The following is a 17,499-nucleotide window of genomic DNA, read 5'->3' as shown; positions in this document are numbered from 1 at the left end:
TAAAAGTGTAGCTACAGTAAACTAGCATCCAACTGCTTTAATTGCCACATGCTTCAGCTAATGTAAAAGTCAATTTCAATGCTTCATGTTTGGAGGAGAACTGAATAGTCCTGCACAGACCCCATCACACTGTGACAAATGACAATGTGTAGCCATTGAATGCTGCAGAAAAGAATCTCACTGAGCTGATATTCTCATACATTTCTATACACCATTATGTAAAATGCTGAAAGAGGCAAATTTATAGTAATTAGTTCTCCAAGAACTGCATTTCTGGACTATTAATCAAATAAGTGACAATAAAGTGTGTTAAAGAGAAATTAAGCACAGAAAAATGAAGCAAAAAAGACTATGAACTTAAATTTTGTAACATGAAGTTCATAATGAAAATTCTAATCGTAACAGTATGTGCCAACTCTGCACAGCGAACCCTTTTATCCAGAACTAAACAAACAGCAAAGAATTAGTAAAGGATTGCAGAAACATAATGGAAATAGCCCATAAAATAAAAACATTAGTTTAACATAATTGCTTTTATTTTCACTACTGACAAACTTACAAACCTTAAAAACTGACAACATCAGCAGCAGCAGCAGAAAGCAGAGATTAGATCGAACACTTAACTAAAGCACGCAGGATTTAAAAGAGAATACAAGATACTCTGAGAGACAACTTTACAAACTGGTGGATCAGTATCAATCTCCGGGAGGTCCTAGCCAAAGGATGTCCACCATAGTGCTATATGATTCATCATGAAGCTCTTTAGTTTGAGGCCATCTGCAACCCTGAAGAGGCAGGAGAATCAAGACTTGTGGAGTTCCAAACAATATCTCAATACCCTACAGTCTGTGTGTGATTTATGGATTAGTATACTTTTAAAACAATTATTGCATTGCGGGGATGCATATTCCAGAATAATCTGGCACAAACTGAAAAAAAATATTTGTACATTAGTGTTAATAGACTTTGTGCGCTAGGACCCTGGAACAATTCCATAACATTTCAGTAATTGTTTACTCTGATGCTGATCTTTCTGATCATAAAATAGGACATTACAATAGCAATTAAAGAGAAGAATTCAAAATTAATTGCAGAATTATGGTATTTAAGGGTTCCACTGGAGTGGTTCTCTCTCTTGCATGATTTGGCTCAAAAACAAATTGGCATATCATCATCTCGTAATAGGCTTAAGTTTCGAGTTTGGTATTTTTCCGTCTAACTGTTTTAGCTCTAGACCACCCTCAAGAAACACACAGACACACTTCTCTCATCAAGATATTCGGGTTTTAGGCATCAGGGGTCCCTAAAATATCGAGATCCGTTGAAAACTCATAGGCAACATATCAGATCTTTTTTATAAAGTTTGAAAAGTAAAAAAAAAAAAAAAAACACATACAGAACACAAAACATTTCAGATCAGATTGTAAAATAAATAAATAAATAGAAATTAATTCATGGTAGCTGTTTTGTAAATCAACTGCATTAGCTGAAGCCACTTTTGAATCATGTTGACATTAGGCAAGTACAATCTGCATAGAACCAGCGTAAAGAAGCAAATTTTTAAAACTTAAACTACACTTAACATGTAATCTCCGAGTAGTAAAATAGAACATTGATTAATAAGCTACAGTAATTCTTGTTAAGTTGCACAACCTTTAATACACAAGTGTTGAAAAGCAAACAAAACATAGCAAACATATACTGTAGGTAGGTATTGCAGGACTTACAGTGCAATAAGGAAGAACTACTTCTATTTTGTCAATTATTGTTCATGTGAAATGTGTGTAGACAAATGAAGCAGGAGTTTGTTGCAAGTATAATACCAGAGTGTTTTGGGTTTTTTTGGCTAAGCTCTTCAGGTGTCCAGTTATTCTTTGACTTACCAATGCACTTGTGTTTAAGAAATGGTGTATATGCTGAAATGTTCTAAACACAATGAAGGGGATATTTTTCTTTTTTTTTTTAGATGCCATCTGTCATATTAGCTATCGCTTTGGACAACTGAGCAGCGATTTGTTCGTAAGTGATTGGGAGTTTAGTTTACTGTGGTATTTTTTCAGTCCTATTTGATTTTTATAAATCATTTATGATGTATTTTAAGCACCCCCGAAGTGAAAAAAAATTCACTTACTTCTATACGTTTTTGTAAATTTGTAGAAAAGTTTTTGACTGCAGGTAACAGCTGTTGGGGTATAGTTTATATCACATGGTGAAGCTATCTTGTGCCTTGAGACTGAACAGCTCTTCTAAATGCAACCAGTGATCCAAAGTACCATATTTTTTTTTTCTTTTTTATTAAATAAAGAGGGTCACTGCTACCCTACACCTGGAACTTTCTGCTGCATCATCCATTGCACAGATAATCACTACATCCAGCAGAAACCTACAGTCACTGCAGATGAGAGGATGCATCTGGGTCACCATAGCCAATAAACTGAGCCATTACACCATGATATGCTGAGATGCGTCCACTTAATAAGCCAGAGAAAACTAGAACACTGCATGGCTATTATATCATTTACTAAAACACACTTCTATTGTTGATCTACGACCCCCAATGTATGCATGTAGTTTTATTTTAATCTGCCACTGTGAACTTTGGATTTTGATCATAGTCATTTAACTGTACTTTGTAACTTTCCGGTTGAAAAAGCAATGAAGTGCAATCATTAATAAATACATAAAGAGTAAACCTATTTAGATTTAAAAAAATTTAAAAATACAATTCCCTTAAAAATCCACAAGTACAGTAACGAAAGTAAATGTAATTTGTTACTTTCCATCCCTGCTAACAAGTTCTGGCTCCACCGTCTCCAGGTTTTTACATATAGATCTGGATGTGTTAAGTGCATTATCATGAACTGAAAAATGCGTACAAACCTTGCACTAAAAACAATGTGAGACAGCATAATAGTCACCATAAGGATGTGTGTTCAATGTGGTCTATTGACAAAGGCTTTATCTGTCAAACAATATATTGTTTTAATTTATTTTCAATCTGTGGCTTCCATATCTGTACACACTTGTATCTGATTTGATTTGTTTGAAGAATTACAGCACAAAAAAAAAAAATAGAATGAAGTTCCTCTTTTGGCTTCAGTGTTACCATAGCCAGAGTATATTGTTGAAGAGGCAGCTTGTCCTTGGGTTACTTTAGTCTCATTATGCTTTATGTTTAAGTGTGTATTTTTCAGTATGCATTAAACTTAAGAGTAATAAAGTGTACGGCAACAATATTTAATTGCTTTTTATTTTCAATAACAACATCATAAAATTAACAAAATAAAAAACAATCAAAATTAACTAATGTTAAATTGTTTCTTGTGCAGATTGAGCATAATCAGTACACTTTTCTGAAGAACTTCCAATCAATAACATGTGCAAAAATGGTTTACAGTTTGCATCAGTTTCTTCTCTTACTGAAACACCATGCTCAGCTCCACCCCTCTCTTTCATCTGATCATCCTCCTTCAATCAGAGGGAGGAATGTACTTCATTCAGTGCTGGCTCACTGCCACCATCTACTGGCAGTCTGTGTTGCAGTTAATAAGCCAGGGTGAAGGAGATGCATTCCAACCAAGCTGTACGGCCATGAATGATGTGGACTTTTTTTTTTCTTTTTTTAGTGTAGTGCAATAGCACACCAACCCAAAAGACTCTTACCAGGCTAAAACTTAAACCCTGTCCCCTTGACTGTAAAGTAGGGCAACTATGCAGAACAAGATATTCACTTTCATTCATATGCAGATGACACACATTTAACCCTTTCTTTCATATCAAGTTTGTGATTTGAAATCACCCAAAACAGCTAATGCCATCTCATAAAACATTAAATAAAAACATACTGACTTTGTACCACACATGGGAACAGCAGACAGGAAGTGCTTAACCAGTATTATACCATAAAGGAGAACCTTATGAGGTTATTTATGTAAATCAATAATATTTTAATCATTTAATAGGAAATTGGACAGTATAATTATGTCTGAGGAAAAAACACTGGGTACTACAGGGAATACATTATGAATCTGCAACAGCAATTACTAATATGGATTTAGCATTAAAGTAGTATATATACACATATACCTACAAACACACAACACTGTTCATTTTACAAATCCACTTCTGTTTCAATACTAAATTTATTAAATAGCATTTATACTGCACTGCTGCTATGGTGTCACACCATAATGGTGCTTAATTCAATCATAAATTACATCAAATGTACAGTGACAGCAAGAGTTCCTGTCTCTCAAATTCTGCTTGTAAACTTTCCATTTCAAGCAAAACACCACAAAGAACAGTGCTTTCCAAGCAATAATTTAGTTGTCATACTATGGCACTTAGTGGCAAATGTTGTTATTTCCTCTACTTCAAGGTAATCATGCCACTTCCTGCATAGCTTTTTCTTGAAAGATACCTGCATGAACTAAACAAGGGTGTTTTTTTCCCTCCACCATATAACGTTCTTGGTAGACCTAAGTGATCTTGTTAATTTTTTCTTTTTCATACAGATGTCAAATTCACTACCTTGCATTAAAATCGACAGCAAACCTATCATAGGTTTGTCATTGGAATAGAATGCAAATCTGTATACACAAAATGTAGACACTGATATTTTCTAAAACAGTAAATCTGTGAGTTTTGATATTTGATACATGAAATAAAACACAAAGTTTTCATGTTTCAATTTCCAGGGTTAATATGATTCTAAATGCAGTACAAGATTGATACTCCACATAATGTACATGTGAATGCTGATTATATTTAGCTTTTATGTATAACCTATAATGATTCTATACCCAGTATATCTTTACCTCAGGACATAAATAAAAACTACTGTAACTTCTGAGAAAACCTTTGTCTTCTTAAAGAGCAGACGTTCTGCCAATATCAATGCATCTGTTGTCAGTTGTAAATGAACTACTGAATGTTCTGTTACACAAGGATCAGAAAACAAAATGTTTAACTAGTCAAATATTATTTGCTATTACATGCATTATTTGCTAATATAATTGTATTCTTTCACTGCTAAAGCTTTGCTTTATCCAATCTCTTAACTGCATAAAAATAAAAACTAAGAACAGTTCTGACAATAGGACATTCAGTCCAACATAGCCTATTAATGTTTATTCACCTAGTCTTTTTACCACACTACTTAGTATCATATTCCATTTCCATGGTTTCTCACCAAAATGTACTTATATCCACTTTATCTGTGCCCAATCCAGTAGTTGAACAACTCATTTTAAAGTTATAGCTAACAATAACTACTGTATATTAACCTTCTTCAATACTTTTCAACACTTTAACCTAGGTTTGTACTGATGAACATCATCTGTAATTGACAATTCATTAATTTACATTGCCGATTATTTGAACAAAAGTGATTAAGGATGTTATAAGCACCATGTTTACCAAAGAGGTGGGATTACATCAGGGATCGGCTCTGAGCCCTTTCTTATTTGCAATGGTGATGGACAGGTTGAAAGACGAGATTAGACAGGAGTCCCTGTGGACTATGATGTTTGCTGATGACATTGTGATCTGTAGCAATAGTAGGGAGCAGGTTGAGAAGACCCTGGAGAGGTGGATATGCGCTCTAGAGAGGAGAAGAATGACGGTCAGTAGGAACAAGACAGAATACATGTGTGTAAATGAGAGGGAGGTCAGTGGAATGGTGAGGATGCAAGGAGTAGAGTTGGAGAAGGTTGATTAGTTTAAATACTTGGGATCAACAGCAAGGGTAAAAGGGAAGGTCTACAGGACGGTAGTGGGGCCAGCTACTGTATATGAGCTGGAGACGGTGGCACTGACCAGAAAGCAGGAGACAGCTGGAGGCAGCACGCACAGTTAAAGATGCTAAGATTTGCACTGGGTGTGACGAGGATGGATAGGATTAGAAATAAGTACAGTAATCCCTCCTCGATCGCGGGGGTTGTGTTCCAGAACCCCCCGCGATAGACGAAAATCCGCGAAGTAGAAACCATATATTTGTGTAGTTATTTTTATATATTTTAACCCTTATAAACTCTCCCACACTGTTAACATTATTAGAGCCCTCTAGACATGAAATAACACCCTTTAGTCAAAAGTTTAAACTGTCCTCCATGACAAGACAGAGATGACAGTTCTTTCTCACAATTAAAAGAATGCAAATAGATCTTCTTCTCTTCAGGAGCAGAGAATTTCAGAGGGAGAGAGAGCTGCAAAAGAAAAGCAAACAATCAAAAAATCAATACTTGTGCTTTTAAGTTTGCCGCGGCATTTTTTAGAGGAGCGTTAGTATCTTCTAAGCAAACAGCCTCTGTGCAAACAGCCCCTCTGCTCACATCTCCTCCGTCAGGCGCAGAGAACGTCAGAGAGAGAGAGCGAGATTAAAGTAACAATCAAAAAATCAATACGTGTGCTTTTGTGCTTTTAAATATGCCGAGCACCACAATAAAGCAGCATTTTTTTAGAGGAGCGTCAGTATCTTTTAAGCAAACAGCCTCTGTGCAAACAGCCCCTCCATCAGGCGCAGAGAATGTCAGAGAGGGTGAGAGAGAGGCAGAGACAAGCAAACAATCAAGCTCCGCGCGGGATGCATATCTTATATCATTGAGGAGTTTTAGTTAATATGTAATGCATGCTCTGATTGGGTAGCTTCTAAGCCATCCGCCAATAGCGTCCCTTGTATGAAATCAAGAGGGCAAACAAACTGAGGAAGCGTGTAGCATAAATTAAAAGACCCAATGTCTGCAGAAATCCGCGAACCAGCGAAAAATCTGTGATATATATTTAGATGTGCTTACATTTAAAATCCGCGATAGAGTGAAACGGCGAAAGTCGAAACGCGATATAGCAAGGGATTACTGTACATTAGAGGGTCAGCTCAAGTTGGACGGTTGGGAGACATGAGGAGAGATGCTGAGTATATTGGGAGAAGGATGCAAAGGATAGAGCTGCCAGGGAAGAGAAAAAGAAGAAAGCCTAAGAGAAGGTTTATGGATGTGGTGAGAGAGGACAGGCATGTGATGGGTGTAACAGAACAAGATGCAGAGGACAGAAAGATATGGAAGAGAAGAAGATGATCCGCTGTGGCGACCCTTAACGAGAGCAGCCAAAAGAAGAAGAAGAAAAATGGAGTCAGGCAGGTCTTCAATTTAAAAGCATGATGCTATGTGAATGAGTTTCCTGCTTGTGAACTTCGTTTATTATGGTTTATTTAACAAAGTTTTGGCATGCATGCATTTTGCCTGTTGGGAGCCTGCAACAGGATAACAAGTAATAGGATTTTTTTTCATGGTCATTTGTTTGATGTTCAGCATTGGTCACCATAGCCTTTGATTCAATCAGAAACATTACCTCCATGAAAATATGTGATTAAACTTTTTTCTCACCCATCTCTACAACCCATAGATGCTAAGTAACATATAAAAATGCAATTTTTCAGTTGAGTATTCCTTTAAATATGTAATCATTAACTTGGGGATATATATTATCTGGTCATGGCAATGGTCAATATTTTCTTGAAATCTTCACTTTTGTAACTTCTGTCAAAAACTGGAGTTTGTTTTCATTTGTTTAGTGTAAGGAAATCACTGCTATTCATTTATTAAGGCTAATCAGCCAGCCAGGAGGTTGAGAATTATGGGGTCATTGAGTTATATTGCTTAATGTTGTTTGCATAAACATGCTATTTTATGTTTTGAAATAATTTGTCCTAAGAGAAGCATGTAAAGTGAAAATAACGGCCCTAGAATTGAGCACACGCTTTATTTCCCACCTACTGCAGTCTAGAATGCAGCACTTGACTGTTCCACTTGCTTTTGCACGGAAATGCTCAATCAGCCAAGCACCACAATCAACCCTGGAGCAGGGCTGTCTTGAGCACATCTGCACCCACTCTGAACCTGCATGTTCTTGGAATGTTCATTATTTATTTAACACTAGAATTCCTGAAGCTTGCGATTATTTCCATTATCCCTGACCTCCTCAAATTTTCCTGAAATATGCCAAGAAACTCGTAGCTCCTTATCACTGCGCTAATGGCACAACTTTGTTTTGCAAATATGTGGTTTAGCAGAACAAAGCCTGCTACACCCCCCATCCCCCATTCAGTCAGATGAAGGGATCGCCCTGCTGCAATCCTCACAGCTGAAATCTGTGTTAAAGTGTTTATCTGGCTCTGTGTTTGTAAGGAATTCTAGAGTTAATGAAATTGTGTGACTTGGAAAAAAAATTCATTATATATGAGTGTTCCATGTCTACAACGATCTGTGTAAACATAGAATGACAAAGGAAATGTGAGGCAAGAAATGCTAACCAGACGATTAAAACAGAAAATGTTTTCATATGTTATAGTAATAACGAGATAATTTTGACTTGAAGTGCAGGATGTGTGAAGCCCAAATATCCAAGAAACACTTAAACAAAAGATATAACAAAACAAGTAAGCTTATATTCAAGAATGAAACAGAAGAAAAAGAAATTACTCATTTGACATGTTTCTGAAGCCCAATTATCAGTTGGTACAAAATAAAAGACAGACGCATATGTACATGTTTGCGCATTTCATTTTCAACCAGGTGTCACAGTGGCAATGTCTAGAGATTCTACTCGAAAAGGAGGCCTTGGAATAATTAATTGTAACAAAATGAAAATCACTTCTAAAAATTTAGCTGACTTCACATCCTTCGAGGCATTCATTTTAAATATTAAAACAGAAACCAACATAATTGTAGAGCTTGTCTACAGAGCACCAGCATTCATGGTTAATGACTGAATTTGGCAACCTTTTATCTGATTTGGCTATAAATTATGATCATGTTTACTGATGGGGGATTGTGATGTACACATTGATGTGAAAACTGACACTTAGTAAATGTTTTACTTATTTGTTAAATTCAGTAGGATTTTGTCAGACTTTCAAAGGTCCAACTCATAATCATAACCACATATTAGATTCAATTATAACTTACAAAGCAAAAATTCAAAAATGAAATATTACTCCATTAAATTATTTCTGATCACTACTTACATTTAATTTGGTTCTGCCCTTACCAGTACATTCAAATATTAAAACAAAGACAGTGCTACATCTAGACTGTAATTCTGCTTCGAGACTTTGAGTAAGTCAAGTGTAAGTCATGTGTAATTGTGGAAAACCATTTAGATCAGTTAATATTGAATGTAAAATTGGAAAACAATTTAGATCAGCATAACCTCACATTATAATATGACCTTGAGAGATGCTCTGGACTCAGTGGCTCCCCTTAAAACAAAAGTGATCAAAGCATATAGAAAACTTTCCCTGGTTTAATTAAAACAAATTGCGCTCCTAAATTAAGAATATCGAATACTAAAGCGCAGATGGAAAACAAAGCTGCATGTCTTATAAACTGCATGGACAGAAAGTGTTAAAAATATAATAAAGCTCTCTTTAAAGCTTGCTCAGATTACTATTCTAAAATAATAATTAGCAATAATAAAAATCCTCAGGTACTGTTTAGAACAGTGGTTAATTTAACAAAAGGGAAATCAGATCTACAGTGCAAAATACCAACAGATATTAGCAGTACAGACTTTTTGAACTTTAATGAGAAAATTAAAAATGTAACATCCGAGATCTCAGCATCACAGTGCAAACTACATACTAGCTTGGCAGACCATGTCTTATTTTGCATTCAACACTTTAGAAATTTTAATCCTGTAACTGAGCAGGAAGTCTTGTCTTTAATTTCTAAAATGAAACCTACTACTTGTTCCCTAGATCCAGTGCCAACAAAACTAGTAAAAAGTGGATTGGATGTTCTTGCACTGCCTATTCTTAACATTATTAATAGTTCCTTATTGCATGGCACAGTACCTGATGCACTGAAAAAGTGTCAGTCATCAAACTATTACTTAAAGTCACACTCAGACCCACATATACTTATAGACCCATTTCAAAATTTACCCCCTCTCTCTAAAATACTTAAAAAAAGTAGTCGCCAATATGCTTCAGTTACAGCTTACATCACATCACAATTTACTTGAGAAATTCCAGTCTGGTTTCCTCACTGGTCATAGTAACAGAAATAGCACTAACGTGTATTGTACACGACATTCCAATATCCTCTGATGAATGAAAATCCACGATAATTATGTTGTTAGACTTAAGCACAGCATTTGACACCATTGACCATTCTATTTTACTGCACAGGCTGGAAAATGATGTTGGGCTTACAGGCGCCATCCTTGCCTGTTTAGTTCTTCTTTATCAAATCACTCCCAATAAGTTTTTAGTTATGTGTTCAACATTTCTTGCCTCACATTTCCTGTCATCCTACATTTACACAGATTGTTGTAGACATGGAACACACATGAAATGTATTCCAAACAACATATTATTTACCCTATACAATTCCAGACACCTTACTCCCAGATAAACGGACTTCAACACTGAGAATTTTGCATCTAACTTGACTTCAGCTGCCTCAGTGGAGGATGGGATAGCAGGCAGCCTGCTGCCAGTGCTGATTGACACATTTGCAAAACAAAGTCGCTGATGAGGAGAAGAGAGGAAATTTAGGTGCCCAGCATTACAAATATTTTTGTATGCTTCAGGGATTCTAGTGTTAAAATCTGCACAGCACCACAGACCACTTATCATAACTGCATCAGAATTGTTTCTTAAAAATGCTTTGATCTATACTTCTATCGAGGAAACAGTATTAATTAAAAGAAAGCACAGTAGTGATCTGAAATTAAATTGTTCAGTGCCTTCACTATAATTCTAAACAGTCACCACTAATGTGAGGTCATCTTCTCACTCAGAACAATAGCAATAGAAGCTATAATAAATAATAATAAATCAGTAACATAACCTTTAGTAAGCTGTAATATATTTTATTACTGGGTTTGACTATTGACCAGTGAGTAAGGGCAGGGAAGGTCTACAATTCAAATGAGTGCATTCAATTTTTAAAAAAAGCATTTTGTGAATTATTTAACAATAGTTAAGTAAAAATACTTATGTTTAAATAATACCACTATTATTTAAAAAAAAAAAAATCCTGGGTAAGAAAGGCTAGGGAGACTAGACGTGATCTTCACGTGAAGATCATGGAAGACACTTAAGACTCATGAGACGAAAGAGGCTGGCCACGGAGCATCTTAAACATGAGACCCTGTGCCAAGAGATTGACCCAAAACCGTCTCGCGGGGACGTAGAACATGAGATTATTGCAAGACATGCCCCTACTTACAACCAATATCAAATAAGACCACGGGCAGCAAAACACTCAGTTGTGTAAAGGCTTTGAGCACACACAGATCCAGAGATCTCAGCACATATAAAGCATATAAGGACAATACGTTATAAATGAAACGTCAATGACTAAGTGAAGAAGAAAGAGCAGCGCAGAAAAAAAAGAGACTCAAAAACACAGGAGAGAAAAAAAAGCAAAAAAGAAAAAGAATAATATAGGTGCAATTTCAGAAACTAAGGCAATTATCAGGCCGGAACAAGTGGAATTGAAAAAAAAGCATGTCCAATCAGGCTCAGAATTAAAAGACAGAGAGTAAAAGACAAAAGTAGAACTTCACAAAGACGTTCACAAACGCTGCCACTATACACATGCAGAGCAGGTTAGAAATTATGAAAGCAATGGAATTCGAAAGGCTCAAAAAAAAAAATATGGCGTGATACACATGTGGAGAATGTTAAATATGAAAGTAGGGAAATTCGAAAGTAAAAAAAAAAAATAAAGTAAAGATCGCAGGAGTGCAAACAAACAGAAATTACTCAAAAAAAGGGAAAATAATCACCACGGACCAGGTATCATTGAAAAAAAGCAGGACAATGGGAGGTCAGAAATAAGACAGTAGAAAACAAAGTAAAACGTCATAAGGAGGTTAAAAAACAAGGGGGCCAAACACATGCAGAGCAGGTTAGAGCTAATGAAAACTGGAATTCAAAAGACTCAAAAAAAAAAAAACATAGGAGCAAAACACATGCAAAGCAAGATACAGAAAATGAAAGCAGAAAAAAAAAACCAAGAGTCAAAACAAAGAAAGTAAATATCACATTAACACAAAGAGAAAGTATTACTCAGAGAAATAACGAAAAGGCGAATAGAGATCAAATATATGGACATAGGTGATATGTCAAAAGTACGTAAATATTGTAAAGCTTTGAAGTTTAAGTCAGAGAATTTCAAAAACGGGGTTTACCTCAAATACATTTATTGGTTACTTTGCAAAAAAAATTAAATGCTGATGATGTAGATCGCTTTGTCTGTGCTGAAATTCCAAACAGAGAAACCTATCCTGAATTATGACCTCATTTAAAAGATTCAGCATATTGGGACTCGAAAGATTCCAAATATTGTTTTAACTGAAGTTCTGAAATACCAGTGAAACTAATGAAATAGCAACAATTCAAAGAAAAAAAAAATCTTAAGTGTGTATCTGGAAAACAAAACGCAGGGGTTGGCGAGCAAAGCGAGCAGGGGGGCAAAGCCCCTAGTGTTCAATAAATAAATAAAAAATAAATATGTTTAGGATGTTTTGAGCATGTAACTGAATTACTAGACATGTGGATTTATGCATAAACGGAAATGTGGTAGTGAAGGAGGTCTGGTTTAAAGGTGGTTTTTTTTTTTTGTTTTTTTTTTTGCATTTGTAACATTTTAAACTAGCTGTCTCCCGCGGCTCTGTTCTCGTAGTAGTGAAACAGGACAAACTTTAACAATCAATAAACAAAAAGGTATTGCTAGCTAAATGGAGGCAAGGTACACTTCAAAACACAGAGGCAGACCGACTTCCTACTTCTGAAATCACTCATACCCCTACCTTTAGCACCTAGCCTCTAACTCTCGGATTAGCTCAAATATATTGCTCCTGCAAGCAAACTATGATTCTTAGCACGATGAGAGAAGTTGCAAAATCAACCAGAATGTTCAAGCAAATTCTAGAAAAAAGACCCAATCTCAATCCATTAAGTAGCTCTCTCGTGAAAAACCGACAGACATACTGACACTAGATACAGTATATACAGTGTGTGTGTGTATATATATATATACATATATATATATATACACATATATACACACATATACACACATATACATACATATACATACATACATACATATATATATATATATATATACAGTGGTGTGAAAACTATTTGCCCCTTCCTGATTTCTTATTCTTTTGCATGTTTGTCACACAAAATGTTTCTGATCATCAAACACATTTAACCATTAGTCAAATATAACACAAGTAAACACAAAATGCAGTTTTAAATGATGGTTTTATTATTTAGGGAGAAAAATAAATCCAAACCTACACGGCCCTGTGTGAAAAGTAATTGCCCCTGAACCTAATAACTGGTTGGGCCACCCTTAGCAGCAATAACTGCAATCAAGCATTTGCGATAACTTGCAATGAGTCTTTTACAGCTCTGGAGGAATTTTGGCCCACTCATCTTTGCAGAATTGTTGTAATTCAGCTTTATTTGAGGGTTTTCTAGCATGAACCGCCTTTTTAAGGTCATGCCATAGCATCTCAATTGGATTCAGGTTAGGACTTTGACTAGGCCACTCCAAAGTCTTCATTTTGTTTTTCTTCAGCCATTCAGAGGTGGATTTGCTGGTGTGTTTTGGGTCATTGTCCTGTTGCAGCACCCAAGATCGCTTCAGCTTGAGTTGACGAACAGATGGCGGACATTCTCCTTCAGGATTTTTGGTAGACGGTAGAATTCATGGTTCCATCTATCACAGCAAGCCTTTCAGGTTCTGAAGCAGCAAAACAACCCCAGACCATCACACTACACCACCATATTTTACTGTTGGTATGATGTTCTTTTCTGAAATGCTGTGTTCCTTTTACGCCAAATGTAACGGGACATTTGCCTTCCAAAAGCTCAACTTTTGTCTCATCTGTCCACAAGGTATTTTCCCAAAAGTCTTGGCAATCATTGAGATGTTTCTTAGCAAAATTGAGACGAGCCTAATGTTCTTTTGCTTAACAGTGGTTTGCGTCTTGGAAATCAGCCATGCAGGCCGTTTTGCCCAGTCTCTTTCTTATGGTGGAGTCGTGAACACTGACCTTAATTGAGGCAAGTGAGGCCTGCAGTTCTTTAGACGTTGTCCTGGGGTCTTTGTGACCTCTCGGATGAGTCGTCTCTGCGCTCTTAGGGTAATTTTGGTCGGCCTGCCACTCCTGGGAAGGTTCACCACTGTTCCATGTTTTTGCCATTTGTGGATAATGGCTCTCACTGTGGTTCGCTGGAGTCTGAAAGCTTTAGAAATGGCTTTATAACCTTTACCAGACTGATAGATCTCAATTACTTCTGTTCTCATTTGTTACTGAATTTCTTTGGATCTTGGCATGATGTCTAGCTTTTGAGGTGCTTTTGGTCTACTTCTCTGTGTCAGGCAGCACCTATTTAAGTGATTTCTTGATTGAAACAGGTGTGGTAGTAATCAGGCCTGGGGGTGGCTACGGAATTGAACTCAGGTGTGATACACCACAGTTAGGTTATTTTTAACAAGGGGCAATTACTTTTCACACAGGGCCATGTGGGTTTGGATTTTTCTCCTAAATAATAAAACTATCATTTAAAAACTGCATTTTGAGTTAACTTGTGTTATATTTGACTAATGGTTAAATGTGTTTGATGATCAGAAACATTTTGTGTGACAAACATGCAAAAGAATAAGAAATCAGGAAGGGGCAAATAGTTTTTCATACCACTGTACATACATATACATATATATATACATATATATACACACATACATACATATACATATACATATACACACATATATATACATATATATATACACATATATACACATATATACATATACACATATATACATATACATACATATACATACATATACATATATACATACATATACATACATATACATATATACATACATATATATATATACATATATACATACATACATACATATATATACACATACATACATACATATATACATATACACATACATACACATATATACATACATATATATACACATATATACATATACATATACATATACATATACATACATACATACAGTAAATATATTTTTAGCCTGTTTAATAAACTTGACTATTCTTTCTTTGCATCAGTATGGCATATATGTGGTTAAAAAAAAAAAATATATCAAACGTGAAAGGCTTAATATGTTGCGTAAACTGACATGGTGCAGCAACAAAAGTTGTGTCCAATGACACAATGCCTCAATAAGTTGCCAATTAAGCTTCCAAGTCTTTGTAATATAGGAAAAAAACTGGCTAAGATAATGAAGCAGTGCTAATCACTGCACCACAATACACAAAGCTACTACAGTGGTGTAGCAAAAAAAGCTGATAAAGCTGTTATGTAAACAGCAAAGAGGTCAAATCAAAAAGGATAATGATTACCCAAAGCCTACACAAGTTTCTTTTCAAGAAGGGGAAAAACAGAAATTGCTTATGTATAGGGCCCAGAGTTCTGTGTTATACCCGTCGTCTTTTTTGGGTGATTTGGCAAAATCATTATAAACAGATTCATACCATTATGTCTAGTTTTCAAAAGATTTTTGGCGTTGGAGTACCATAAACCACATCAAGCTTTAAAATAATGATTAAAAGCTTTGTAGTAGATGTATTGCCTCTAGAAACTAAATCATCACCAAGCATGTTTTGCTAGTTGATGTTCAAATCAAGAGACATGAAGGGCCTATTGTAATGCAAATTAACTATCACATGGCCAATAAGGATAGAGTGCTTTTGAAATGTGAGTCAATCCAAATGGGTGGAACGACAGCATAGCGACAACAAAGAATATAGGTCAATGAAATAAAACAAGTCATATGTCTCACATAAAAACAATAAGCATACACACGGCATCTTCATTTCATACACTGGCTTGAAGAAAATAAAAAACAAAACTAGAAACTGACATATTTCTTCATTTAAAGCTATACTGATTAATTCCAACATTCTGAAATGATTTAAAATTCAAAATCAAATTAATCAGTGCAATATCTGTAATATTTGGAAATCATTAAATAAGGGAATCTCTTTCACCAACTAAGCTGTCTGCAAATAGAAACTTAACGGCTGATAATTTAATTCATAAAAGGTACATAATAAAAAAAATATTTCTTCAAATTAGCAGCCTTAAATGTGTGTGTTACAATGCTCCATAAATCTTACGCATTAACTTCACTAGTTAAACAAAGGCAGATTAGGCTAAATCTTCAATCTTGATGTTAAGGAGAGACACAAGTAGAAATGAGTTTTGAACACGGGCAGTATCCAAACTGCCCATCACATTCATCCAAAAAACAATTTATGCACAGGGGACAAATGATTTAATTTAGCACACTTGTCATATAGTCACCTAAAAAAAATTACATTTATGCTTGGGAGTCAATTTCAGAAACACTAAGAAATTTCAAAAATACCTTTTCTCCAACCAGAATTAGAGCATTATGAAGTTTTAGGTGTCTTCACTTATAAAGTGAAAAGAGCTTACAACACTCTCCATGTCTGTCTGCCTTTCCATTTTGTTGGTCTGAAAACACTCCCAGTGGACCAATTTTATTCAATTTGGCCAAATAATTTTAGGTGTTTTCTTAGGGAAAGTTAATTTTTCATTAGGATATCTTGAATACTGCAAACATTTCTGAAGATTCAAAACACCCAAATTAAAAGTATTGGTGAATTTTTTACGTCATCTATTTAAAAACTGAGAAACATTCTATACTACTTCAATTATTGATTAATTCACTGTTTCAAATTCACCTCTACAGATGTCACTCCAAATTGTGTATTTTCTATTTTACTCATCCAAGCCCATACATCACATATCCAGAAATGAATTTAAGAGGCAATAAATTATGTAAGCATCACTTGGTAATCATACACTGAAAAATATCTACTCCTTACATACAGCACATTATACACTGTGAGCAGCTGCATGGCTGCATTACCTACACGTTATGATTCTGTAATTCGTTGACAATATAATTTATCTGCAAAACTCTAGACCTACTTTCCAGCCCTGTCCAAAGCAACAAACAATTTTAACTCAAGACTTCAGATTTTAACACTACTTTAGGTATTTTTTTTTTTTGAACAAATCTTACATTTAAGAATTTTGGACACAGTCATAGTAGCTCCACATTCAACAACTAACAGGTCAATCAATTCCATTTTTATATAACTTGAATTGAAACTTGTTTTCAATGAAAACTACTGAGCTATCACAAGCCTGTATGTCATAAATGCTGTTAAAAAGTAAATTGGACACAGTCTACTAACGCATGTAATTGCATTTTATTAGACTCATTATTACAAAAATATTTAATAAGAAAAATGTGATAATTGACTCTCTGAAACAATAACAAAAAACTCACTTTCAAATCATTTTATTACAACCCTGTATGTACCTGAATGAATGCTATGCATACATTTTTTTAAAATAAAACAATGCAAGATGAACAGCAAATA

General features: G+C 35.2%; 1 protein-coding gene across 12 annotated transcripts in view; it reads right to left on the bottom strand.

The window, feature by feature from the left end:
• The window catches only part of ptprk (protein tyrosine phosphatase receptor type K), a 561,898-nt gene that overhangs the window by 337,975 nt on the left and 206,424 nt on the right, over positions 1–17,499 (bottom strand). The window lies entirely within an intron of this gene.

This window comes from Polypterus senegalus, chromosome 3, assembly GCF_016835505.1.
Source record: "Polypterus senegalus isolate Bchr_013 chromosome 3, ASM1683550v1, whole genome shotgun sequence".
Taxonomy (NCBI): domain Eukaryota; kingdom Metazoa; phylum Chordata; class Cladistia; order Polypteriformes; family Polypteridae; genus Polypterus; species Polypterus senegalus.
This window is presented reverse-complemented; position numbering and strand designations above follow the sequence as displayed.